Raw genomic sequence first — 27,005 nt, 5'->3', positions numbered from 1 at the left:
ATTTCCACAGAATCTGTTGAGACAATTGGTAAAAATACCTTTGGTAGATATATTTAGAAAACTCTATATTTTTTTTTTCAAAACCGTCATTAAATATAAGATTTTGCATTTATTTGTTTTCCAGGTGGATCGTCAAGTTCAGTTTTGCAAGAAGTGGACATAACAATATTTCCATCTACAAAATGTGTAGAGAGTTATTCGACGCTACAGGAATACTCTACTGTCTGGCCTCGTAGTATAAAGGAAGAGACAATTTGTGCCGGAGATCCAAAAGGAGGAAAAGATGCTTGTCAGGTAAAGCTTTATCTTATATACTAGTGTGTGTGTGTGTGTACTTGCCTACTTGTACTCGCCTGTTTATGGTTACAGGGGTCAATTCACAGCTCCTGGCCTAGCCTCTTCGCTGTCACCTTCTCCCTGCTCCAAAAGCTGTATCATGCCTCTTAAAGCTATATATGGATCCTGCCTCCACTACATCAATCTCCAGATTATTCCACTTCTTGCTAACTTTGAGTGAAGAAATACCTCCTAACATTCCTGTGACTCATCAGAGTTTTCAACTTCCAGATGTGACTGCTTGCTGCTGTGTCCCATCTCTGAAACATTCTGTCGCTATCAACCTTCTCAATTCATATCAGTATTTTATATGTTGCTATCATGTCACCCCTATCCATCTTGTCCTCAGGTGTCGTCTGTCAGATTTCTCTTAACCTCTCCTCATAGGACATATGTCGTAGCTCCAGGATTAGTCTTGTTGCAATCATTTGCACTTTCTCTAATTTGTTGATATGCTTGATCAGGTGTTGGGTCCCATACTGGTGTTGCATACTCCAATTTGGGTCAAATGTACACTTTGTATAGTATCTTGAATGACTTTACTTAGGTATCGAGACGCTTTCCTTAGGTTTGCCAGGCTCCCATATACTGCAGCAGTTATTTGGTTGATGTGCCCTTTAGGAGATACGCTCGGTATAACACACACTAAGATCCTTTTCCTTGAGTGAGGTTTGCAGCCTTTGACCCCATAGCATGTACTCCGTCTGCAGTCTCCTTTGACCTTCATAAGTCTTCATGACTTCGTAGTTGGTGGGGTTAAACTACACGAGCCATTTGTCGGATCAGGTTTGCAGCCTGTCCACTTGAATTCTCCGCATTACCTTCATGTCGTCTTCAAATAGTGACACCTTTTAACATGTCCCATCCGTCATGTCATTCACAGTACCAGCCATAGGACTGACCCTTCTGGATCCCTGCTCATCACATGCGCCCACTCGAACATCTCGTGACGTACCATCACTCGCTGTTTCCTTCCTCTCAGGTGTTCCCTGATCCATCATAGTGACTTTTCTCTTATTCCTGCCTACTTCTCTAGCTTTTGCATAAATCTCTTGAGCGATACTGTGTTAAAAGTCTTCTAACAATCCAAGAAAATGCAGTCCGTGTACGCCTTTCTGTCATAGGGTTTCAAACTCACTGAAACCATGCTGGTTATCGTGGATAAGCTTATTATTTTTGTAGGTGCTCCACCACTCTTCTGATAATCTTCTCCATGACTATACATGCTATATATATCTCTGACACTGATCTGTAGTTTAATGCTGCCTGTATATCTCCTTTCTTAAAAACTGGGACTACATTTACTGACATCCACGCCTCGGGTAGTTGCCCTGTTACGATAGAGGTGTTGCAGATTGTTGTTAGTGGCACACACAGTGTCTCTGCTCCCTCACCCATAGCCCATGGATTGCTTTTGTCTTTGAGGTATCTAGTTTGCTTAGAAGTCTGTTTACACCCTCCTTAGTTATTTGTAGTGTGTCTAGCACTTGTTGGTGTACCCTACCATCCCTGTTTCCTGGAACCCTTTCTGTCTTCACTTAAAATACCTACCTAAATCTCGTGCTGCACTCAGGAATTACTTCCTGGTCATTTCTTGTGATCCTCCTGCAGCCTGATTACCCTTTCCCATAGTGTTGTTTTCCTCCTGATGTGGCTGTATAACAGCTTTGGGCCAGATTTGGCTTTTAAAGCTATGTTGTTCTCGTATTGCTGCTGGGCCTTCCTTCTCATCCATACAAATTCATTTCTTGCTTTTCGTTTCGTTTTTTTTTATTATTTTCCTGCATCCTTTGATATCTGTTTTTCCATCCTCTTCGACACATAGCTTTGGCATCTCTACATCTCTGGGTGACCCAAGGGCTCGTTCTGGTCTTCCCAGTGTTTCTGTTGCTCTTGAGTACGAGCTTCTCCTCTGCCTCATTTCATTTTATGTTCATGTGTACCATTTCATTTACTGTCTTTTCCTTCAGTTTTCTTTCCTCAGTGCACCTCGTGCAGGATTTGCCTCATGCCTGGGTACTTCTTTTCTAGTTTATATTCTCACGTCCTTCTCGTGTTGCTTCATTCTCCACTGTTAACTGTACAGTGTATTCAGAACTCAGGACCATATGGTCACTAGGTCTCATATGTGATAACCTCAGTGTCTGCACTACTCAAGGTGAATACTAGCTCCAGCCTTGCTGCTTCATTCTCTCCTGTGTGTGTGTGTGTGTGTGTGTGTGTGTGTGTGTGTGTAAGTGCATGTGCATGTATGTAGTACTCATCAATTTGTGGTTGCAAGGGTCGAGTTTTAACTCCTGGCTGTAGTCACCTAACTGTACTTACCTAATTGTGGTTACATGGGTCGATCATAGCTCCTGGTCCCACCTCTTCACTGGTCGTTACTAGGCCACTCTCTCCCTGCTCAATGAGCTTCATCATACCTCTCGTTAAAGCTATGTATGGATCCTGCCTCCACTACATCACTTTCCAGACTATTCCACTTCCTGACAACTCTATGACTGAAGAAGTACTTCCTAACATCCCTCTGACTCATCTAAGTTTTCAATTTCCAATTGTGACCCCTTGTTGCTGAGCCCCATCTCTGGAGCATTCTGTCTCTGTCCACCATGTCGATTCCTCTCAGTATTTTATATGTCGTTATCATATCCCATTACCCTGTCCTCCAGTGTTGTCAAGTCGATTTCCCTTAACCTCTCCTCGTAGAACATGCCTCTTAGCTCCGGGACAAGTCTCGTTGAAAACATTTGCATGTTCTCTAATTTTCTGATGTGTATGGCCAGGTGTGGGTTCCAAACTTGTGTTACGTACTCCAGTATGGGGCTGACTTAAATGGTGTACAGAGTCCTGAGCGAGTCCTTGCTGAGATGTCGGAATGCTATTCTTAGGTTTACTAGGCGCCCATATGCTGCAGCAGTTATTTGGTTGATGTGCACTTTAGGAGATGTGCTCGGTATTATAATCACCCCAAGATCCTTTTTCTTGAGTGAGGTTTGTAGTCTTTGGTCCCCTAGACTGTACTCGTGTGTGGTCATCTTTGCCCTTCCCCAATCTTCATTATGTTGCACTTGGTGGTGCTGAACTCCAGGAGCCAGTTTCTGGACCGTGCCAGCAGCCTGATCCTCATCCTACTGCTTCAAAATGTCTGCAAACAGGAACACCTCTGAATCCATCCTAGCACCGGCCCTAGGACTGACCCCTGTGGTACCCCGCTCATCATAGGCGCCCATTCAGACACCTCACATACCATGACTCGTTGTTGCCTTCCTGTCAGGTATTCTCTGAGGCACTGCAGTTCCTTTTCTGTTATACCTGCCTGCTCCTCTAGCTTTTGAACTAATTATCCATGACTTTGCATATGTCAGTGATACTGGCCTGTAGTAAAATGCTGCCTGTCTCTTTCCTTAAAAATATGGACTACGTTTGCTGTCTTTCACACCTCGGGTAATTGCCCTGATTCGATGGATGTGTTGAAGATTGCTGTTAGTGCCACACAGAGCGCCTCTGCTTCCTCTCTCATTACCCACGGAAAGATGTAAGGTCTAACCGTCTTTGAGGTATCTAGTTCACTTAGCAGTCTATTCACCTCCTCTTCGGCTGTGTGTATTGTGTCCAGCACTTTTTGGTGTATCCCGTTATTCCGGCTTTCTGGAACCCTTTCTGACTCCACTGAAAATATTTCCTTTAATCTCATAATGAGCTCTTCACATACTTCTCGTTCTTTACAATGTGACTCCCCTCCTTTCTTCCTCAGCCTGATTACCTGGCCTTTGACTGTTGTTGTCTTCCTTCTGTAGCTATGCAACAGGTTCAGGTTAGATTTGGCTCTCCATGCTATGTCCTTATCTGTGCATATTCATTTCTGTCTCTTCGATTAATCTACTTATTTTCCTGGGTCCTTTGTCTTCTATGGTTTTCATTCTCTAGTGCACTTAGTTTTGGCCTCTCTATACCTTTAGTTGAATGAAGGGCTCATTTTGGTCTTCCCATTATTTCTGTTGCAACTGGGTATGAATCTCTTCTCTACCTCCTTGCATTTTATTGTCACATATTCAATCATTCCATTTACTGATTTTGCCAACAGGTCCCTTTCCCACTGAACCTCATGCAGGAAATTTTTCATGCCTGTGTAGTCTCTCTTTTGTATTTTGGGCTGCAGCAGTTATTTGGTTGATGTGCGCCTCAGGAGATGTGCCTGGTGTTATACTCACCCCAAGATCTTTTTCTTTAAGTGAAGTTTGTAGTCTCTGGCCTCCTATACTGTACTCCGTCTGCGGTCTTCTTTGCCCTTCCCCAATCTTCATTACTTTGCACTTGGTGGGGTTGAACTCCAGGTCTGCAGCTTGTCTAGATCCCTTTGTAGTTCTGCCTGGTTTTCGTCCGAATGAATTCTTCTCATCAACTTTACATCATCTGCAAACAGGGACACTTCGGAGTCTGTTCCTTCCTTCATATCATTCACAAATACCAGAAACAGCACTGGTCCTAGGACTGACCCCTGTGGGACCCCACTCGCCACTGGTGCCCACTCTGACACCTCGCCACGTACCATGACTCGCTGCTGTCTTCCTAACAAGTATTTCCTGATTCATTGTAGTGCCTTCCCTGTTATCCCTGCCTGGTCCTACAGTTTTTGCACTAATCTCTTGTGTGGAACTGTGTCAAACGTCTTCTTACAGTCCAAGGAAATGCAATCTACCCACCCCTCTCTCTCTTGTCTTACTGCTGTCACCCTGTCATAGAACTCCAGTTAGTTTGTGACACAGGATTTCCCATCCGTGAAACCATGTTGGCTGCTGTTGATGAGATCATTCCTTTCTAGATAGTCTTCTCCATGACTTTACATACTATACATGTCAGTGACACTGGTCTGTAGCTTAGTGCTTCATGTCTGTCTCTCTTTTTAAAAATTGAGACTACATTTGCTGTTTTCCATACCTGTGTGTGTATGTGTGTGTGTGTGTGTGTGTGTGTGTGTGTGTGTGTGTGTGTTTGTGTAAGCGCGTGTATGTGTGTACTCACCTATTGTGGTTGCAGGAGCCGAGACTCAACTCCTGGCCCCGCCTCTTCATTGATCGCTACTAGGACCTCTCTCCCTGCTCCATGAGCTTTATCATACCTCGTCTTAAAGCTATGCCTCCTCTACCTCACTTTCCAGGCTGTTCCACTTCCTGACAACTCTATGACTAAAGAAGTACTTCCTAACATCTCTTTGACTCATCCGAGTCTTCAACTTCCAATTTTGACCTCTTGATTCTGTGTCCCATCTCTGGAACATCTTGTCTCTGTCCACCTTATCTATTCCTCGCAATATTTTGTATGTCGTTCTCATGTCTTCCCTAACCCTCCAGTCCTCCAGTGTTGTTTGGCCTATTTCCTTTATTTCCCTTATGTCGTAGGACATTCCCCTTAGCTCTGGAACTAGCCTTGTTGCTAACCTTTGCACTTTCTCTAATTTCTTGACCTGCTTGATCAGGTGTGGGCGTATATGTTGTACAGTGTCTTGAACGTTTCCTTTCTGTGGTATCGGAGCGCTATTCTCAGGTTTGCCAGTCGCCCATTTGCTGCTACCATTATCTGGTTGATGTCTGCTTCCAGAGACGTGAGGTTTGCAGTCTTTGGCCACCTAGCCTATACTCTGTCTGCGGTCTTCTTTGCCCTTCCCCGATTTTCATGACTTTGCATTTGGCAGGGTTAAATTCGAGTAGCCAGTTGCTGGACCACGTGTCCATCCTGTCCATGTCTCTTTGGAGTCCTGCCTGATCCTCTTCTGATTTTACTGGTGAGGTTAAACTCCAGGAGCTATCTGCTGGACCAGGCTTATAGCCTGTCTAGATTCCTTTCTAGAAATTCCTGATCTTCGTCCGATTGAATTCTCCTCATTAACTTCACTTTATATGCACACAGTGACTCTTCTGAGTCTATCCCTTCTATCATGTCATTCACACATACCAAAAACAGCACTAGTCCTAGGACTGACCCCTGATGAACCCCGCTCGTCACAGGCGCCCACTGTGATACCTCATCTCGTACCATGCCTCTTTGTTGCCTCCCTGTCAGGTATTCTCTGATCCATTGCAGTGCCCTTCCTGTTACACGTGCCTGATCCTCTAGCTTCTGCACTAATCTCTTGTGAGAAGCTGTGTCCAAGAAATTGCAGTCAACCCACCCCGCTCTCTCGTGTTTTCTGTTACCTTGTCATAAATCTCCATGAGTTTTGTAACATGAATCCGTGCTGGTTGTCATTTATAATCTTGTTCCGTTCCAGGTGCTTACCACACTCTTCCTGATAATTTTCTTCATGACTTTGCATGCTATACACGTCAGTAACACTTTTTTATAGTTTAGTGCCTCGTTTCTGTCTCCTTTCTTAAAAATGGGACCTACATTTGCCTTCTTCCATACCTCAGGAAGTTGCCTAATTTCGAGGGATGTGTTGAAGATCGTGGTTAGTGGCACATACAGCGTCTCTACTCCCTCCCTAAGGACCCACGGGGAGATAATAATATCTTTATTTACTACAAGTACATGTACAAGGTATACAGGCCTAGCTGACAACAATGACATACTACTATATAGAAACTCCCTTGTTATGCTCTGCATTTCGGGCAAATTAGGTCAGTGTCACGGGATGCGACCCACACCAGTCGACTAACACCCGGGTACCCATTTTACTGATGGGGAACATAGACAACAGGTGGAAAGAAACACGTCCAATGTTTCTGCTCTGGCTGGGAATCGAACCCAGGCCCTCGCCGTGTGAAGCGAGTGTTAGCCACCAGGCCACCAATCGCCTTTGAAGTATCAAGGTCACTTAGCAGCTTCTTCTTCTCCTCTTCAGTTGTGTGTATGTCATCCAACACTTGTTGGTATAGTCCTTTTTGGTGTCCCCTTTGTTCTGTCTTCCCTGAGTCCTTCTTGTCTCCACTGTAAATTCTTCCTTAAATCTCGTGTTGAGCTCCTCACATATCTCTTGATTGTTTCTTGTGAGTTCCCCACCTTCTTTCCTCAGCCTGATCACCTGGTATTTGACTGTTGTCTTCCTCCTAATGTGGCTATACAGCAGTTTCGGGTCAGACTTGACTTTCGATGCTATGTTGTTTTCGTACTGTCGCTGGGTCTCCCTCCTTATCTGTGCGTACTCGTTTCTGGCTCTTCGACTAATCTTATTTTCCTGGGTCCTTTGCCTTCTGTACATTTTCCATTATCTAGTGCACTTAGTTTTTGCCTCCCTACACCTTCGGGTAAACCAAGAGCTCATTCTGTTCTTCCCATTCCTATGTATGTATGTGTGTGTATTCACCTATTTGTACTCACCTATTTGTGGTGTGTTTGTGTGTGTGTGTGTTTGTGTGTGTGTGTGTGTGTGTGTGTGTGTGTGTGTGTGTGTGTGTGTGTGTGTGTGTGTGTGTGTGTGTACTCACCTAATTGTACTCACCCTATTGTAGTTACAGGGGAACAGTCATAGCCCCTTGTCCGGCCTCTTCACTGGTCGCTACTAGATCTAATCTCTCTCCCTGCTCTACAAGCCTTATCATACCTCTTCTTAAAGCTGTGCATGGATCCTGCTTTCCCTACATCACTTTCTAGACTATTCCACCTCCTGACAACTCTATAACTGAGGAAATACTTCCTAACATCTCTGTGATACATCTGAATCTTCAACTTCCAATTTGACCCCTTGTTGCTGTGTCCCATCTTTGGAACATCCTGTCTCTGCCCACATTTTTAATTACTCCCTGTATTTTATATGTCGTTATCATGTCCCTCCTATTCATCCTGTCCTCCAGTGTCGTCAGGTCGACATTCCTTAACTTCTCGCACGACATAGCTCCACGACTACTCTCGTTGCAAACCTTTAAACTTTCTCTAATTTCTTGACGTGCTTGAACAGGTGTGGGTTCAAAACTGGTGCTGCATACTCCAATATGAGCCAAATATTCACGGTGAACGATTCCTTATTGAGGTGTCGGAACGCTATTCTTAGCCAGTCATCCTTATGCTGCTGCAGTTATTTCGATGATGTGCACCTCAGGAGATATGCTCGGAATTATACTCACTCCAAGATCCATTTCCTTGAGTGAGGTTTGTAGTCTTTGGTCCCCCAATACTGCACGCTGTCTGTGGTTTTCTTTGATCTTTCCCGATCTTCAAGACTTTGCAATTGGCGAACCAGTTGCTGGACCAGGCTTGCATCCCGTCCAAATTCCTTTGTAGTAATTCCTGATCTTCATCAGACTGAATTATCCTCATTAACTTCATATGCGAACAGGGACATTTCTGAGTTTATCCCTTCCGTCATATCATTCACATATACCAGAAACAGCACTGGTCCTAAGACTGATTCCTGTGGAACCCCGCTTGTTTCAGGCGCCAACCTCTGACACTTCATCACGTACCATGACTCGTTGTCGCCTTCCTGCCAGGTACTTTCTGATCCATTTGAATGCCATCACCTGCATGATCCTCTAGCTTTTTCACTAATCTCTTGTGTGGAACTGTGTCAAAAGCCTTCTCTACCTCTTGCTTTACTGCCGTTACCTTATCGTAAAACTCCAGTAAGTTTGTGACACAGGATTTCTCTTCCATGTACCTGTTCTGGTTGTCGTGAATAAGTTCATTCATTTCTAGGTGCTCCACCACTCTTCTGTTAATCTTCTCCATGACTTTGAATACTATACATGTCAGTGACAATGGTCTGTACTTCAATGCTGTGTGTGTGTGTGTGTGTGTGTGTGTGTGTGTGTGTGTGTGTGTGTGTGTGTGTGTGTGTGTGTGTGTGTGTGTGTTTGCTCACCTAATGTCGGTTGCATGTGTCGATTCATAGCTCATGGCCCCACCTCTTCACTGGCTGCCACTAGGTCCACCCTCTCTCTGGTCCATGAAGTTTTTCATACCTCTTCTCAAAGCTAAGCATTGCACCTGCCTCCACTATATTACTTTCCAGACTATTCCACTTCCTGATAACTCTATGACCAAAGAAATATTTCCTAACATCCCTGTAACACATCTGAGTTTTCAACTTCCAATTGTGACCTCTTGCAGCTGTGTCCCATCTCTGGAATATCCTGTCTCTGTTTGCCTTGTCTATTCCTTTCAGTATTTTATATATCGTTATTATGTCCCCTTGTCACTCCGGTTCTCCGGTGTTGTCATATCGAGTTCCCTTAACCTGTCTTCGTAAGATATGCCCCTTAGCTCCGGGACTAGTCTTGTTGCAAGCCTTTGCACTTTCTCCAGTTTCCTGACGTGCATAGCCAGGTGTGGGTTTCAAACTGGAGCTGCATATTTCAATACTGACCTGACGTACACAGTGTACAGGGCCCAGAACGACTCCTTACTGAGATGCTGGAATGCTATTCTCAGGTTCGCTATTCGCTCATATGGTGCAGCAGTTATTTGATTCATGTGCTCCTCAGGAGATGTCCTCGGTATTATAAACACTCCAAGATCCTTGTTCTTGAGTGAGGTTTGTAGTCTTTTGCCCCCTTTACTGCACACTGTGTGTGATCTTTGCCTTTCCCCGATCTTCATTACTTTACACTTGGTGGGGTTGAACTCCAGGAGCCAGTTGCTGGACCAGGCCTGCAGCTTGTCCAAATTCCTCTGTAGTCCTGCCTTGTCATTCTTCGACTGAATTCTCCTCATTAACTTCACATTGTCTGCAAACACAAACACATCTGAGTATTCCTTCCACCATGTCGTTCACATATACCAGAAACAGCACTGGTCCTAGGACTGACCCCTGTGGAACCCCATTCGCCACAGGCGCCAACGCTGGCACCTCATCACGTCCCATGACTCGCTGTTGCCTTCCCGTCGAGTATTCTCTGATCCACTGCAGTGCCTTCCCTCTTATACCCGCCAGGCCCTCCAGCTTTTGCACTAATCTCTTGTGTGGAACTGTGACAAAAGCGTTCTTCCAACCCAAGAAAACGCAATCTACCCACCCCTCTTTTTTGTTTTACTGTTTTCACCTTTTCATAGAACTCCAGTAGGTTTGTGACACAGGATATTCTGTTTCTTAATTCTTACTGGTTGTCGTTCATAAGCTCATTCCTTTCTCGGTGGTCCAACACACTTTTCTTGATAATCTTCTTCATAACTTTGCATACACTACATTTCACTGACACTGGTCTGTAGTTTAATACTTCGTGTCTCTCTCCTTTTTTAAAAATTGGGACTACATTTTCTGTCTTCCATACTTCAGGTAGTCGCCCTGTTTCGATAGATGTGTTGAAGATTGTTGTTAGTGCTATTTTGGCCGCCTCTGCTCCTTCTCTAAGGACCCACAAAGAGATGTTATATGGCCCCATCGCCTTTAAGATGTCTAGTTTGCTTAGCAGCCTCTTCACCTCCTCCTCGGTTGTATGTATAGTGTCCAGCACTTGTTGGTGTATCCAACCTCTCTGTCTTTCTGGAGTTATTTCTGTCACCACTGTGAATGCTTCTTTGACTCTCATGTTTATCTCCTCACATACTTCAAGGTCGTTTCTTGTAAACTCCCCTCCTTCCTTCCTCAGCCTGATTACCTAGTTTTTGACTGTTGTTTTCTTCCTGATGTGACTGTACAACAGCTTCCTTTCAGATTTGGCTTTCGCTGCTTTTTTCATTTTTGTAGTGTCACTGGCACCCTTCCTTACCTGTGCATATTCATTTCTTGCTCTTCGACTATGCTCCTTGCTCTCCTGGGTACTTTGCTTCCTATACTTCTTTCCTTCTCTAGCACACTTGGTTTTAGCCACTCTACAGCTTTGGATGAGCCTAGGGCTCATCCTGGCCTTCTCATTGTTTATTCACCTTCGGTACTAACCTCTCCTCCTCTTCCTTGCATACTGTTGTCACATATTACATCATCTTATTTACCGTTTTCCCTGCCAGTTCTCTGTCCCAATGGACCTCCTGCAGGAAATTCCTCATGCGTCTGAAGTCCTGTCTCTGGTAGTCTGGTTTCATTTCATTCTTCCTACCCTTCCGGCCTCGCTCTCCACTTGTAACTCTACTATGTACTCGAAGCTTAGATACGATCACTACCTCCGAGAGGCCATTCATGTATGATGTCCTCAATATCTGTACTGTTCAAGGTGAATACTGGGCCCAGTCTTGCTGGTTCATCCACTTCCCTCTCTCTGGTAGTGTCCCTAACGTGTTGATGCATGAGGTTTTCCAGTACCACCTTCAACATATTTGTCCTCCACGTTTCTGGGCCCTCATGTGGCACCAGGTTTTCCCAGTCGATTTCTTTGTGATTGAAGTGTCCTACAACCACAAGGGCCTTTCTAGCCACTTCAGCCAGTGCATCAACCATCTCTCTGTTACTCTTATGTTCTTGTTTTGGTTTCCTGATATTCTGTGGTGGGTTATACAACACTGCAATCACCACCTCGGGATCTCCAGTCTCAAGTGTTCCTTTTATGTAGTTCCTTGCTTCCTCTCTGTCTCTCCTCCCCATCTCCTCAAAATTCCCCTTCCCCCATTTCCCTCCTGATGATCTGATCTCCAATTAGAAAAATGGCATTTGTTATAATACCTGAGAACTTGGTTTCTGTGAGGGCTATGATGTCTAGTGATGCCTCTTTGATTCTTACATGCCACTCCTCCACTTATTCATTATACCATTAGCATTGGTGCACCATACCTTCAGTTTCCTCCCCAACACTGTATTCTGGGGGGTTTGTGAGGTGGGGACCTGGCAGGGTGGTATTTGATTCTACTGCATATTGTGGGGTGGGAGCTGTGAGTGTGGGATGTGTATTTGGCTATGAGGTTCCAAAGGTGGTTCTGTGGGTGTTTGTGTACTCTGCTCCACTCGACTCTAGTTGTTCTCTACTGACTATAGCCTTGTCTTTCTTGCATCTTTCGTCTCTATGTCCTCTCAGATGCTGTCGTTCTGTCACGGTCTAGGAACACCCTCTAGTATGTTGATGATTACTTTAGCTTGCGGTTTCTCCCGCAGGATCCTGTCCCACACTGTTTCTGTTCTGAAAATCACTTCAGCTGGCTGATTTATCTCCTTCAAGGACCCCTCCTATTCTTTGAAAATTTATTAGCTCAGACATGTCCTCCTCGTGTGTGTGTGTGTGTGTGTGTGTGTATGAGTATGTGTGTGTGTGTGCATGAGTGTGTGGGTGGGGGTAGGTGTTTGAAGATTGATTAATTAGGAACTTACCTGTTTGTATTGTAGAGGTCAAGTCACAGCTCCTGGCTCCCTCCTCTTCATTGGTCGCTACTAGCTCCTCTCTCTTCATGTTCCATGAGCTTTATCATATCTCTTCTTACAACTGTGTATTGATCCTGCCTCCACTACATGCTCCAGACTGTTCCACTTCCTAAAAACTCTGACTGAAGAAGTACTTCCTGTCATCCCTGAGACTCATCTGAGTTGTGATCCCCTTTTTGCTGTGTCACCTCTGAAAAATTCTGTCACTATCCACCTTGTCAATTGCTCTCAATATTTTTTATATTGTTATCATGTCCTCCCCTATCCTTCCTGTCCTCCAGTGTTGTCAGGTTGAGTTCCCTTAATTTGTCTTCAAAGGAGAAACACCTTAGCTCTGGGACTAGTCTTGTTGCAAACCTTTGCACTTTCTCTAATTTCTTGACGTGCTTGACCCGCTGTGGGTTCCATGCTGATGCTGCATACTACAATATAGGCCTGTTGTACATGGTGCACAGTGTCATGAATGACTCCTGACTTAGATGTCGAAACGCTATTCTCAGGTTTGCCTGTTGCCAGTATGCTGCAGCAGTTATTTGGTTGATGCGCGCCTCAGGAGATGTGTTCGGTATGATGCTCGCCCCAAGATCCTTATCCATGAGTGAGTTTTTGCAGCCTCTTACCTCTTAGACCTCTACATTCCCATTTGTCCTTCTCTAAGCTTGATAACTTTGCAGGAGGTATCTGTCGACCAGACTTGTAGCCTGCACAGATCCCTTTGTAGGCTTACGAGATCCTTGTTCATTTGCGTTCTTCTCATTAGGTTCACATCGTCTGCGAATATGGACACCTCTGACTCTATCCCTTCCATCACGTCATTCACATATACAAGAAAGAGCACCAGAGTGTTTTTGCCTGACTGCCGTGTTCTGCGTGCTCCGCCGTGCTCCGCCGTGCTCCGCCGTGCTCCGTCGTTTTCGTACATTATCACGGATTCTTTTGCGTGCTAGAAGCTTTAAACTGTGCCAGTGAACTTATGAAGTTCACTGGCACAGCGCTTGGAACTAATCTAGCAAATAATAGTACACACTGAACCAAAAAAGAATAAAAAGTGTGCAATAACATAGCAGAGCCATACTCCCAGAGGGGAACTATAGTCAGCCCAAGCCCAGTCCAGCCAGCCTTACACCATCCAGCCCAGCCAGCCAAGCCAGCTTTCCATCCCTGCTGTGCTCATCGTTACAAGTTATCAAGCCAGTCTGTGTGAAGGGTTAAGCCAAGCCAACCAGGCAACACACGGCAGGTTGGGCTCCCCTTTCTCACATTCTGCAATATATTGTTACCATCCAACAAGTGTGTATATCTTCAACCCTCGTTATCTCCTTTCGAACCCCACGACACTATAGGCCTAGGGTGCTGTGTGCAATAAAATAACTTTGAACAAAATTGTGAGAGGAAAGAAAGTCTCCCTGGTAATAGTGTATTACATAGTTGTACAGCGTATATGGCAATGGTACCATAGTGTATAGATCAGATACCATAATAAATGCTATGGTGAAAATTACTAAATGAATTACATGAATCAAACAGCAACTGTAATTATTATACAGCAGACCAAGCAAAGACATTCTTCTTCTGATGACCAGAGCTTTGGTAAGATGGGGAAGGAAGAAGGATGGGTAAGGATGGAAATATTGGAAAAGGGTGGGAGGGGGGGGGAGAGAGGTAGGACATAAAAGGTAAGTGGCCCAACCACTTTGGTGTAAGTTAAAAAGTGTATGTAAATTGATAATATTACTTAGTGCAAACAATAACATAACCATCTTTAACTACAATGTCAGATCATTGAGCAAACATTATGATGACCTCACAGCATTACTCAATTCCCTTCATTCCAATATATCAATCATCACACTCACAGAAACCTGGCTTAAGCCTGATATTACAGATGTCTATACCATTCCTGGCTACATGGCCATACACAACTGCAGAACAGACCAGCAAGGGGAGGAACAGCTATATACTATTCAAATCAACTTGAATGTATCAATAAATCTTGCACAAGGGACGAACGTGGAGAATATATCATAGCCAAATTTAAATCAAAAGACCTGCAAAAAACCCTCACAGTTATAAACATCTACAGAGTACCACAGTCAAACATTTACCACTTTAGTGAAAAACTAGGAAACATGATTACTGATGCACACATGAATAAAGACCACCTACTACTAACAGGAGATTTCAACATAAACATACTACACGACCAGGACCCACAAGTAACCGAATTCACAAACACAGTAACTGCCTGTTGCTACCAGCAATATCTAAACCTACAAGAATCACCGAGACAAGCATCTCCTTATTAGACCACATCTGGACAAACACCATATCCCCTTTAAAATCAGGCATAATCACAGACAACACTATAGACCACTACCCAACTTTTCTCATAACTAATCTGGGCAAACTGCCGCAAGACATTACTAAAGTAACCTTCAGAATACATAATGAGACAGCTGTTAACAACTTTATAGCAGCTATGAATAACATCGATTGGCAAAATGAGCTCGAAACATATACAGATATGAATGAATGTATAAATAATTTTCTAAAAAAAACCAAAGCCTCTATAACAAACATTGCCCCAGAAAACTAAACAGATCACAGCAAAGAGACTGAATAATCCCTGGCTAACACCAAGCATCCTCAAATCCATTAACACAAAGCACAAATATGAAAAACAGTATAGAATGGTTCAAATAAACTAGAGAACTGTCTAAACGTTACTCGTCAGCACTTACCAGTCTGATAAGATCTAAAAAATTGTATTATGAAAATTAGATTATATAACATCAAAGGTGATATGAAAAAAAACTGGAAAGCTATCTGAAATTCTTGGAACTAAAAAGTTATCCAAAAACAAAACAAACTAACAAAATCAGATGAACCCCTACTCATACCTACTGAAACAGCGAACAGACTTAATGTTTTGTTCTCCACCATAGGAAAAAATCTAGTGAACAAAATACCAAGCGCAAACACCGGTCCATGAGACTACCTCATAGGTACCTACCCAAATACGCTATTCCTAGCTCCAACCAACCACATACAAGTTTCGCTCATCATAAACACCCTTAAAAACATTTACATAAAAGCAGGCAACTTGTATGTACAAAAAAGCTTCTCAAGTATTGTCACCAATTATTGCAACGCTCTTTAACAAATCCATTGAATCATCTACCTTCCCAACAATCCTCAAAATAGCGAGGGTCACTCTGATCCACAATGGAGGTGACCAAGCTGACTTGAATAACTATAGACCAATATCTAACTTACAACTGCTCTCTAAAATCTTTGAAAAATTAATTCATAGACGGATCTATTCCTGCCTCGTCTCACACAACATATTAAACCTTTGTCATTTTGGATTCAGGAATAATAAAAGTACAAATGATGCTATCATACACATGCTAGAACTAATATATACCGCACTCCTAAAGAAAGAAGTCCCGCTGGGCATTTTCACTGATATACATAAAGCTTTCGATACAGTCGACCATGAACTGCTGTACTCCAAACTAATGCACTGTGGTATCAGAGGCCACTCCCTCAACTACCAAAAATCATACCTTAGTAACAGAACTCAATGTGTGTATGCAAATGATCCAAACTCTTCCACCCAACCAATCACAGTAGGAATCCCACAAGGAAGTATCCTTGGACCACTCCTCTTTCTCATCTATATCAATGATCTACCGAACGCATCACAACTACTCAAACCCATATTATTTGCAGATGACACTACATATGTTTTTTCCCACCCAAACACAATCATACTAGCCAACACAGTCAATGCCGAATTACAGAAAATATCTGCCTGGATGATGACTAATAAACTTACCCTGAATACTGATAAAACCTACTTCATTCAGTTTGGAAACAAAGCTGCAAATGATCCGATTAACATAACGCTAAATGGATCAACAGTCACAAGACTCACAGAGGGAAAATTCCTAGGTATCCACCTTGACAGTAGCCTTAAGTTCCGGACACACATACAACAAATCACCAAGAAAATCTCCAAGACTGTAGGCATACTATCAAAGATAAGGTACTACTTTCCACAATCAGCTCTCCTGGCACTGTACCATTCACTCATATACCCTTATCTTACATATGGAATTTGTGCATGGGGATCAACAACATCCAATCACCTAAAACCCCTAATAACCCAGCAAAAGGCAGCAGTAAGAATGATAACAAATTCCCACTCCCGCCAGCATACTCCACTAATTTTCAAAAGTCTGAATCTGCTCACCATTAAGAACATCCATACTTACTCATGTGCCTACTACATACACAGAACAATACACACAAATATAAACCCTCCACTCAAACTTCTCCTCACCAACCTAAACAGGACACATGACCACAACACAAGACACAGTTCTCTATTTGATATACCTCGTGTCCATATCACACTGTGTAAAAACTCTATGCACATAAAGGGCCTCAAAATATAGAATTCATTACCAGAAGATATTAAAGTAACCCAGTCTGAAAATCAATTTAAGACTCTTCTCAAAAGCCACTTAATCACCCTAGACTAAATGCTAAATACTCAGTACACACATAACTCACCTATGTACTCCCACATCATAACTTCAACAATCACTTTGAACCTTTTATCCATTGTTGACAGGAATATAATTGAATCATTGTTTTCACAAAAAGCATTTTCGAAAATGTGAATATATCTTTTGTCTTACACAAATTTTGATTCACTTATAATTAATAATCTACTGTACAACTATGAAATAATTACTATCCTACTGTACAACTATGATATAATCCTTAGTGGTAAGTAGTCTGTAAGCCAGTAATGTTAAGTTGGCCTATAATGCCAAGGCATAATAGAGGCTCTCTTTGTATTGCAACCCGCTATTGTAAGTACAGTTGTAAACAGTTGCCAGCAGTCGCCAGGATCCTACTACGAAGGTCAACTCGTATTAATAATCTATGTAAACCTCCTAGTGTACCTGACGTATAATCTAGTGATACCATTGATACCACACAGGTCAGCTTGTATTAATAATCTTCCTAAACCTGCTAGTGTACCAGACGTATAGTCTAGTGATACCATTGATACAACACAGGTCAGCTTGTATTAATAATCTTCCTAAACCTGCTAGTGTACCTGACGTATAGTCTAGTGATACCACTGATACTACACAGGTCAGCTCGTATTAATAATCTTCCTAAACCTGCTAGTGTACCTGACGTATAGTCTAGTGATACCACTGATACTACACAGGTCAGCTCGTATTAATAATCTTCCTAAACCTGCTAGTGTACCTGACGTATAGTCTAGTGATACCACTGATACTACACAGGTCAGCTCGTATTAATAATCTTCCTAAACCTGCTAGTGTACCTGACGTATAGGCTAGTGTACCTGACGTATAGGCTAGTGTACCTGACGTATAGGCTAGTGTACCTGACGTATAGGCTAGTGTACCTGACGTATAGGCTAGTGTACCTGACGTATAGGCTAGTGTACCTGACGTATAGTCTAGTAATACCACTGAGTAAAATTTTTTTTTGAAATACGAGAAGTTGCACAATCTTTAGGAAATACGAAGTGTTCAGTCTTGTAGAAATACGATAAACAGTGTAGAGTTATCAGTGAACGCAACATACACAACAACACTGTAGAGCTGCTAATGAATGCAACATACACAACAGTGTAGAGTTGTCATTGAACGCAACGTACACAACATAAGACCATTTATCATCCAAAAACCATTTCACCAGTGTTACCATAGCTAATAACAGTAACAAAATGGTACTTAGTGTGCTGGAGTGACGAGAATTAGAAAATTATTATTTATTGAAATACGAGAAGTATAGTTACTTGTGGAAATAGGTAAAACCTGTGTAGTTGGCAGCAGTGGTCGCAATATACACAACGGAAAGCAGATATTCTTCCAGTAATCTTTCTTCACCAGTCGCCCTACCATAGCTAACAAAAGTGATCAAATAGCATTTGATGAGGTGGAGCTGGAATAAAGCTAGGAAAGTTAAATAGTGATCTGTAAGTGCCCAAAACCTCAGGCTGTTTAAAAGGTTGCTAGAGGTCACGAACTTCCTGCAATACGCAGTAGAAGCTGCCACCAGTCACCAGTTCACCAAACATGCAAGTCAAACAGTAATAATAATAATATCTTTACAGTCTATAAAAGTATATATATCAAACTACAGTATATATACCAACATATAAAACAAAATGTTTTTATAGTAGACCTTTACCCTACCTAGTATTCCAGGAGAACTGTCCAGGTATACCAGGAGAACTGTTCAGGTATACCAGGAAAACTGTTCAGGTATACCAGGAAAACTGTCCAGGTATACCAGGAGAACTGTCCAGGTATACCAGGAGAACTGTCCAGGTATACCAGGAGAACTGTCCAGGTATACCAGGAGAACTGTCCAGGTATACCAGGAGAACTGTCCAGGTATACCAGGAGAACTGTCCAGGTATACCAGGAGAACTGTCCAGGTATACCAGGAGAACTGTTCAGGATTACCAGAACTGTTCAGGTATACCAGGAGAACTGTTCAGGTATACCAGGAGAACTGTTCAGGTATACCAGGAGAACTGTTCAGGTATACCAGGAGAACTGTTCAGGTATACCAGGAGAACTTTCCAGGTATACCAGGAGAACTGTTCAGGATTACCAGAACTGTTCAGGTATACCTGGAGGAACGTTTGTTGCATGGGATACTGAAGCTATGAATAATCCATAAAACTATATATATCAAGCTACAGTATATATTCTGGCATTTAAAACAAAATACTTTAATCGTAGATTTATACCGAGCCAGCCTAGGAAAACTGTTTAAGTGTACCACGAGGAAAGTTTGTGATAATGAAAGTATTAATAATTACTAATACACATATATATGTATATATGTGTGTGTGTGTGTGTGTGTGTGTGTGTGCAAGGAATTCCCAAGAGCAGGCGAAATATACACAAACACTGATCTCTGGCTGAAGGAGACTCGAACCTACGATAGTAAGGCTGATGCATGCAGGGGATGAGATGAAAAGTTGTAAGCCTTCTCCCTGAAAGCTGGCAGCCTTGGATCAAAGTCTAGCGCAAGCTGGACTCCAAGGTATTGGTCCAGTGTGGGTAGATTGGTAAAGCACTGCGTACCTTGTTCCAAGGTTCGTAGTTTCGAGTCTCCTTCAGCCAGAGATCAGTGTTATATATATATATATAATATATATATATATATATATATATATATATATATATATATATATATATATATATATATATATATATATTATCCAGCTACAGTATCTATACAACATATAAAACAAAATACTTTGATAGTAGGCTTATTATCCATCCTACCCAGGAGAACTGTTCAAGTGCACCAGGAAGAAAGATTGTTGTATACGATTGAAACTATATTATATAAAATTCATGTATATCAAACTACAGTATATATACCAACATATAAAGCAAAATTCTTTTTCTTAAGGTAAGCTTATCCTAGCCAGCTTACTCAGAAAAACTGTTCAAACAATGAAAGCTAAATACCTTTAGTAGACCTTTCAATTAGCTAAGTAGAAGAGTTGCCAAGTGTGCCAGGAGTTGGAAATGACCACCATCATGAAATATCTGTGCAGTTTACAGAAAGAGTTACAAGTGTAGTCATGCTTGGATTGCATACAATCTCTGTGATAAATGGTCCCATGGGTCATGCAGGAACTTTAAACCAGTAATCACTATTAATATAAATTCAGGAAATTGTCTTTGGCTCTGCCCAAGTGAGATACACCTGTTGGAGAAAATTATATCTTTATTAAAATACAAGAACACCAACAAAATTTCCTTCTTAGAAAACACGACAGCCTTGTGTAACTGCTGGGAAAATAAAATGAGTGGGTCGGATGCAGCTGTCTTGGAGGGCAGTGCACCAGAGAGTGTGGGTGTTACCCTGGAGAACAGTACACCAGATGGGGCTAGTGTTGTCCTGGAGGATAGTGCACCAGATGGGGCTGGTGTTGTCTTTGGGGACAGTGCACCAAATGGAGATAGTGGCCCTGGTGATGACACAGGTAAAGACAATGTTATACAATTTCCAAAGGTATAAAGTAGCAATACTGCTGGAGATGGAGCACAAGGGGTTGATGTCTCAGGAAATAGTTTTGACATATTACCAGTAAAAACTGGTGGAAGCACTGATGTCCATACAGGGGCTGTAGGCAGTGGGGAAAGAAAAAATGCTCCAGTAGGAAACACCCACAAAAAATTCTGGCAAACAAAAATCCAATCTATGCAGATTCTATGCCTTTGGTTTCTGCAGTCATGGTGTATCTGGAAGAACAGGTGGGACATGCACCTTTAACTATCCCAAAAAATGCTGCACCCACATGACAACAGGAGGGTGCAGCTCTTCCTCTTGCAACTTATTTCACCCCAAAATGTGTCACTCGTCAGTTCATGAAAGACAATGCTACAACATATACCGTCAAGGGACAAGAAGATACAGATCACCCTGACCATGGGAAACAAAAATGGGAAGCCAAACCTTTCCAGAGAAGAAAGTTTTTTAGTGCCAGGAAGGAAAAAATCACTGGGAAGAAATGACAGAAATCCCACACCAACTGAAAACACTTCTGGAGTGGAGGGGCAGTTATTGGCCTCCGCTCCAGAACAACAGATATTAATGCCAGTAAACAAAGCCCCGCAATATGTCATTTTCGAATTGTTCATCGGCCCCCCTTCTTATCTCAGCATATTAACTTCTGGTGCTATGACTGCTCTTCTTATTCTCCTGGGTCCTTTGCCTTCTATACTTCTTGTGTGTGTGTGTGTGTGTGTGTGGTGTGTGTTGTGTGTGTGTGTGTGTGTGTGTGTGTGTGTACTCACCTATTTGTGGTTGCAGAGGGCGAGTCTTAGCTCCTGGCCCCGCCTCTTCACCGGTTGCTACTAGGCCCTCTCTCTCCCCGCTCCATGAGCGTTATCAAACCTCGTCTTAAAACTGTGTATGGTTCCTGCCTCCACTACGTCATTTTCTAGGCTATTCCACTGCCTTACAACTCTGACTGAAGAAATACTTCCTAATATCTCTCTGACTCATTTGTGTCTTCAATTTCCAATTGTGGCCTCTTGTTTCTGTGTCCCCTCCCTGGAACATCCTGTCCTTGTCCACCTTGTCTATTCCACGCAGTATTTTATATGTCGTTATCATGTCTCCCCTGACCCTCCTGTCCTCCAGTGTCGTCAGGCCGATTTCCCTTAATCTTTCTTCATAGGACATTCCCCTTAGCTCTGGAACTAACCTTGTCGCAAACCTTTGTACTTCCTCTAGTTTCTTGACGTGCTTTATCAATGCGGGTTCCAAACAGGTGCTGCATACTCCAGTATGGGCCTGACATACACGGTGTACAGTGTCTTGAACGATTCCTTACTAAGGTATCGGAATGCTGTTCTCAGGTTTGCCAGGCGCCCATATGCTGCAGCAGTTATCTGATTGATGTGTGCTTCCGGAGACATGCTCGGTGTTATACTCACCCCAAGATCTTTCTCCTTGAGTGAGGTTTGCAGTCTTTGGCCACCTAGCCTATACTCTGTCTGTGGTCTTCTGTGCCCTTCCCCTATCTTCATGACTTTGCATTTGGCAAGATTAAATTCGAAAAGCCATTTGCTGGACCAGGTGTCCAGTCTGTCCAGGTCTCTTTGAAGTCCTGCCTGGTCCTCATCAGATTTAATTCTCCTCATTAACTTCACATCATCTGCAAACAGGGACACTTCTGTGTGTGTGTGTGTGTGTGTGTGTGTGTGTGTGTGTGTGTGTGTGTGTGTGTACTCACCTATATGTGCTCACCTATATGTAGTTGCACAGGTCGAGTCATAGCTCCTCGCCCATCCTCTTCTCTGGCCGATACTTATTCACTCTCTCCCTGCTCGGTGAGCTTCATCATACCTCTTCTTTAAGCTATGTATGGAACTTGCTTCCATTACTTTACTCTCCAGATTATTCCACTTCCTGACAATCTAATGCTAAAGAAATGCTTCTTAACACCCTTATGACTCATTTGGTTTTCAGCTTCCAACTGTGGCCCCTTGTTCCTGTATCCTATCTCTGAAACATTTGAACCCTTTCCACCTTGTTAATTCCTCTCAGTATTTTGTACGTTAACATCGTGTCCCCCCCTATCCCTCCTATCCTCTAGTGTCATCAGGTTGAGTTCCCTTAACCTCTCCTTATAAGACATACCCCTCAGCTCCGGAACTAATCGTGTTGCAAATTTTTGCACTTTCTCAAGTTTCGTGATGTGTTTGACTAGGTGAGGGCTCCATACTGGTGTTGCATACTCCAGTATAGGCCTGACATACACGGTGTACAATGTCGTGAATGACTCTTTACTCAGATGTCTAAATGCTAATCTCAGGTTTGCCAAGGGCCCATATGCTGCAGCAGTTAATTGACTGATGTGTGCCTCATGGGATATGATTGTTATAATGCTTACCCCAATATCCTTTTCTTTATGTAACGTTTGCAGCCTTTGATTCCCTAACCTGTATGCCGTCTGTGGTCTTCTGTCTCCTTCCCCAATCTTCATGACCTTTCACCTACTGTGGTTAAACTCCAGGAGCCATTTGTCGGACCAGACTTGTAGTGTGTCCCAATCCCCTAGTAATTTAAACTGATCCTCGTCCGCTTGTATTCTCCTCATCAGTTTCATATCAGCGAATAGTGACACTTCTGAATCTATTCCTTCCATTATGTCATTCATGTACACAAGAAATAGCACCGGACCTAGGATCGACCCATGTCAGTATTCCCTGATCCTTCAACTGCCACCATCTGTTTATGTAGCGGGACAATGACGAAAAGTGCGGGAGGCAATCCCTACCTTCGAAAAATGCCGGTGCTGTGGCCACACACTAAATTGTTGCAGGTCAGAGGTAGCATGTCCTCTTGCCTTAACTGCAAAGAGGCACACCCGGCCTATTCTCGCCAATGCTTAATTTGCTTAAGAGAGAGGGAGATCCATTGTCTTGAAGACAAAGAGGGCTTCTCATAAATCAAACCATGGTAATTTCCCATCTCCACCTCCAAGGGAAACTTCCATGGCTTTCTTATTTCAGGGCCACTAGACGTCCTCAGAATTCGCTGGTGCCTGATTCCACAATTGTCTCTGTGCCCCTTTTGCAGTCAACTCAGTGCCCGACCCTTTTACGGTCCTGGGCTCTGAGGCTCATCATCTCTTTCTGTTTCTACTTCACCTTCACACTTACATGCTTCATTGTCTACGCACCCCTCCAATCTAAATCAACGCCAAGGTTTACATCTACACATGCCTCCAAAACTCCTTCAACCCCTTAGCCACATGACTTTCCCAAACGTTCTTCTCTATCTCTCAGCCTCGAGGTTCGTGCACCCTTGAGTACAGTTGTTCCTTTGCCTGTCCCTCAGGAAATTTCTGCCTTCTAAGACACTTCTCCCCCTTCCTTGGTGTCTTCTATTGTCTCTCCACTTTTTACCCAAACTACACCTTCTCCCTCTGCCGCCAAGCTCTCTTCGTCTTCTCCCCTCCTCGACACTTAACATTCTCACCATCCGCGCCTTCACACCACCTTTCTTCATACCATCCCAATACTTCACTTCTTACTAGCTCCCAGTGTCTATGCATGTTGAATTTACTGACCCTTCTGGTCCGTCAACACCTATAAAATGTTACTGTAATGCTCTATTAGCCGATCGTGGCTTATTTACCGTGGAATATTAGAGGGCTCAGGAATAATGTGAGTGAGCTTCAGGTGTTCTCCCAGTTTTGATCTGTTTGTGTTTGTCTGCAAGAACCAACTTTGTGCTCTGGTGTTTTCCGTTCCATCTCGGGCTATATCTAATTGCATTCATCGGATCATTTTCCTGATGGGACTTTTAATGCAAGTGCACTACTTGTATGCCAAGGTATACAGCATTCATTGATACTTGCCCATACTTCACTGCATTACACATCTACTTGGACAAGTGGTATACAGTCTACTCTTTGTATCTTTCTCCTTCTCAGCCATCATCTATTCCAGATGTGGCATCTCTGGGAAGGGTCTCACTGCACTCTTGTAGCGATCAGTTAGAGGCTCTTCTCACTTCTCTTCCCCTACATGATTTAAATACAGGTAGTCCCACTCATTTCGACCCTCGCACTCCCACTCACTCCTCACCTTTCGAGAGCCTACATGCAGAGGAGAATATTTCATCCTTGAACTATCGCTGTTATGTTCATTGCCTCAGTTATTTTGTGGGTCCTCATGACCTTCACAACCCTTCTACATACAAGGTAGAAACGGACATAGGTAGAGGTCCAGTATTTGCTCGCTGCCCCTGTTTATTCCATCCCTTTTCTCTGTGAATTCAATCGCTCTTGACTTCTCTTCAGTTGCCCCCTTCATGTGTTCATCTAGCATCTAATTTTTCCCTTGCCCCTGGTGAGGTTCCGACAGTTCGTGTCTGTTCTTACCCACTACCGTGCACTATAGCTCAGGTATCTACAGTGGTTTCTCGCTCCCTTTTTCTTAACCACTACCAGTTTTATTCTCATGCCTTTACAGTTTACAGTGATGGTCCTAAATTCTCTGACGGTGTCGTGTTTATAGCTGTATTCACGGAGTGTGTTTGAGGTCATTTTGACAGCTGAACTGTATGCAATTCTCATTGCAGTTATCCGTATTGCTTGCAGGCCTACTTCAACATTTGTGGTAGTGTCAGACTACTTTAGTGATTCACAAGCTATCCAAACATTTAATTTGTCTCTTCCCCTAGTTCTTCGTATACAACTTTGGTTGTGCCGCATTTCTAATAAAAACAAAGAAATAATTTTCTGCTGGGCCCCTGGTTATGTTGATGCTCAGGGCAACGAGCAGGCCGACCTCTCCTGCATTGTCATCTGTACATGATCTTCTAGTTTTATACAGAGGTATTCCATTCTCAGATTAATTGCTGTAATCTTTAGCACTTTTGCAACCGTTGACAACAACATTGGTCTGAATTAATTCATAACAAATTCCACTGTTATCAGTCCAGGTTTAGGATCCTGGTCTTCTTATCATAAGTGCTGTGGTCTTGAGACAACGTTTTCCTGTCTTTGCATCGGACACACACGTCTCACTCGTGGGTATCTCGTGGAGAGGCGCCCAATTCCACTCTTGGACTGTCCCGTTTATCAGCGACCACACAGAATTTACCTCCAACGTCGTCACCACTCTAAAACACTTACTTTATCTTCCCTCCTCACTGACGGACCCATCTTTGACACAGACTCCCTCTTTGCCTTTTTGGCAGAAACAGATTGCACAACTTCTGATTATTCTTCCTTTAGCACTCCTCACCGCCCTTACAAACACTACTTCTGTTATACTCTTTAACAAATGATCTCTGATCAAGAATATTAAACCTTTTATTACATCCTGCCCTGCTGTGCTCTATGACCCTTATGAGCTTAGCACTTAGTTTTGATTAAGATGATAATCCACTATGATTTGCACATTGTACATATGAATAAAACCCCTATCAGGAGACACTTAACATGTCTCTTAACAAATATTGTTTGTGAGATTATGCCGTCTTTTACATTTATATTTTACCTTTAATGATGCATTATATTTTTCCTTTAATTTTTCAGTGATTTTAATATTATTTTATTAATTTACTTTCAGGTCATAATATTAAATTGCAGTTTTAATGCCCTACTTATAGTTTAAGGTCGATATTTATGCTATGAATAATTAAATTTCTTACATCAAATAGTTGTTCTAAATCAAGTGCAAAATTCACCATTACTTTAACACGAGTATGTTGCTAACGATGGTTGTAAATTAATTTAAAAGTATTCCAGCCACAACTGTATTATTCTGGTGGGATGAATTTCCTAATAATTCACATACCCATAAGATTCGTATCAGCTTTCATACATAATTGATGTTTTATTATGTCAAAAAATAATTCACTCCTATCTGAATTTTGTGTGAAATCTAGGCATTTCGCCGTCAGATATAAACGATAAAAGTCACACGTAAATGAAAATCTTCGTGTGTACCTTTCATAAGATAAGATAAATTGTTCCTTTCGTATTGTTCCAATTCTCATTTTTATAAGCCTTGTATGATCTTTTACTTTCCTCAGGGTGACTCAGGTGGACCACTTGTTGGCTTGCACTCAGCTGGGTATTACACCTTGGCTGCAGTTGTCTCTCGTGGGTATGGTTGTGGCCACAAGGACTACCCTGGACTCTACGTCAACCTTCGTAATCCTCCATATCTAGCCTGGATAAAAAAGGTTGCCTTCTAATAAATATTGAAGGACAATAAACTGAGAAGCTGGATTATAAGATGCTACTTGCTTCTTCTAATGTTTCTGCGTAGGTTCCTAAAAATTATTTTGCATGTATCATATTGAACTGTTAAATAAAGACACAATATGCTGA

The 27,005-nt window shown here is 42.7% G+C and overlaps 1 long non-coding RNA gene across 1 annotated transcript; it reads left to right on the top strand.

Moving 5' to 3' along the window:
- The first annotated feature begins 127 nt into the window (after positions 1–127).
- Positions 128–27,005, top strand: LOC138851483 (uncharacterized). The gene is made up of 2 exons (XR_011391247.1): positions 128–294; positions 26,705–27,005. It is a non-coding gene; the product is annotated as an uncharacterized lncRNA (long non-coding RNA).

This window comes from Cherax quadricarinatus, unplaced genomic scaffold (genome assembly GCF_038502225.1).
Source record: "Cherax quadricarinatus isolate ZL_2023a unplaced genomic scaffold, ASM3850222v1 Contig764, whole genome shotgun sequence".
Classification (NCBI taxonomy): Eukaryota; Metazoa; Arthropoda; class Malacostraca; order Decapoda; family Parastacidae; genus Cherax; species Cherax quadricarinatus.
Note: the sequence above shows the minus strand (reverse complement) of the source record. Positions and strands in the feature narration are given on the sequence as shown.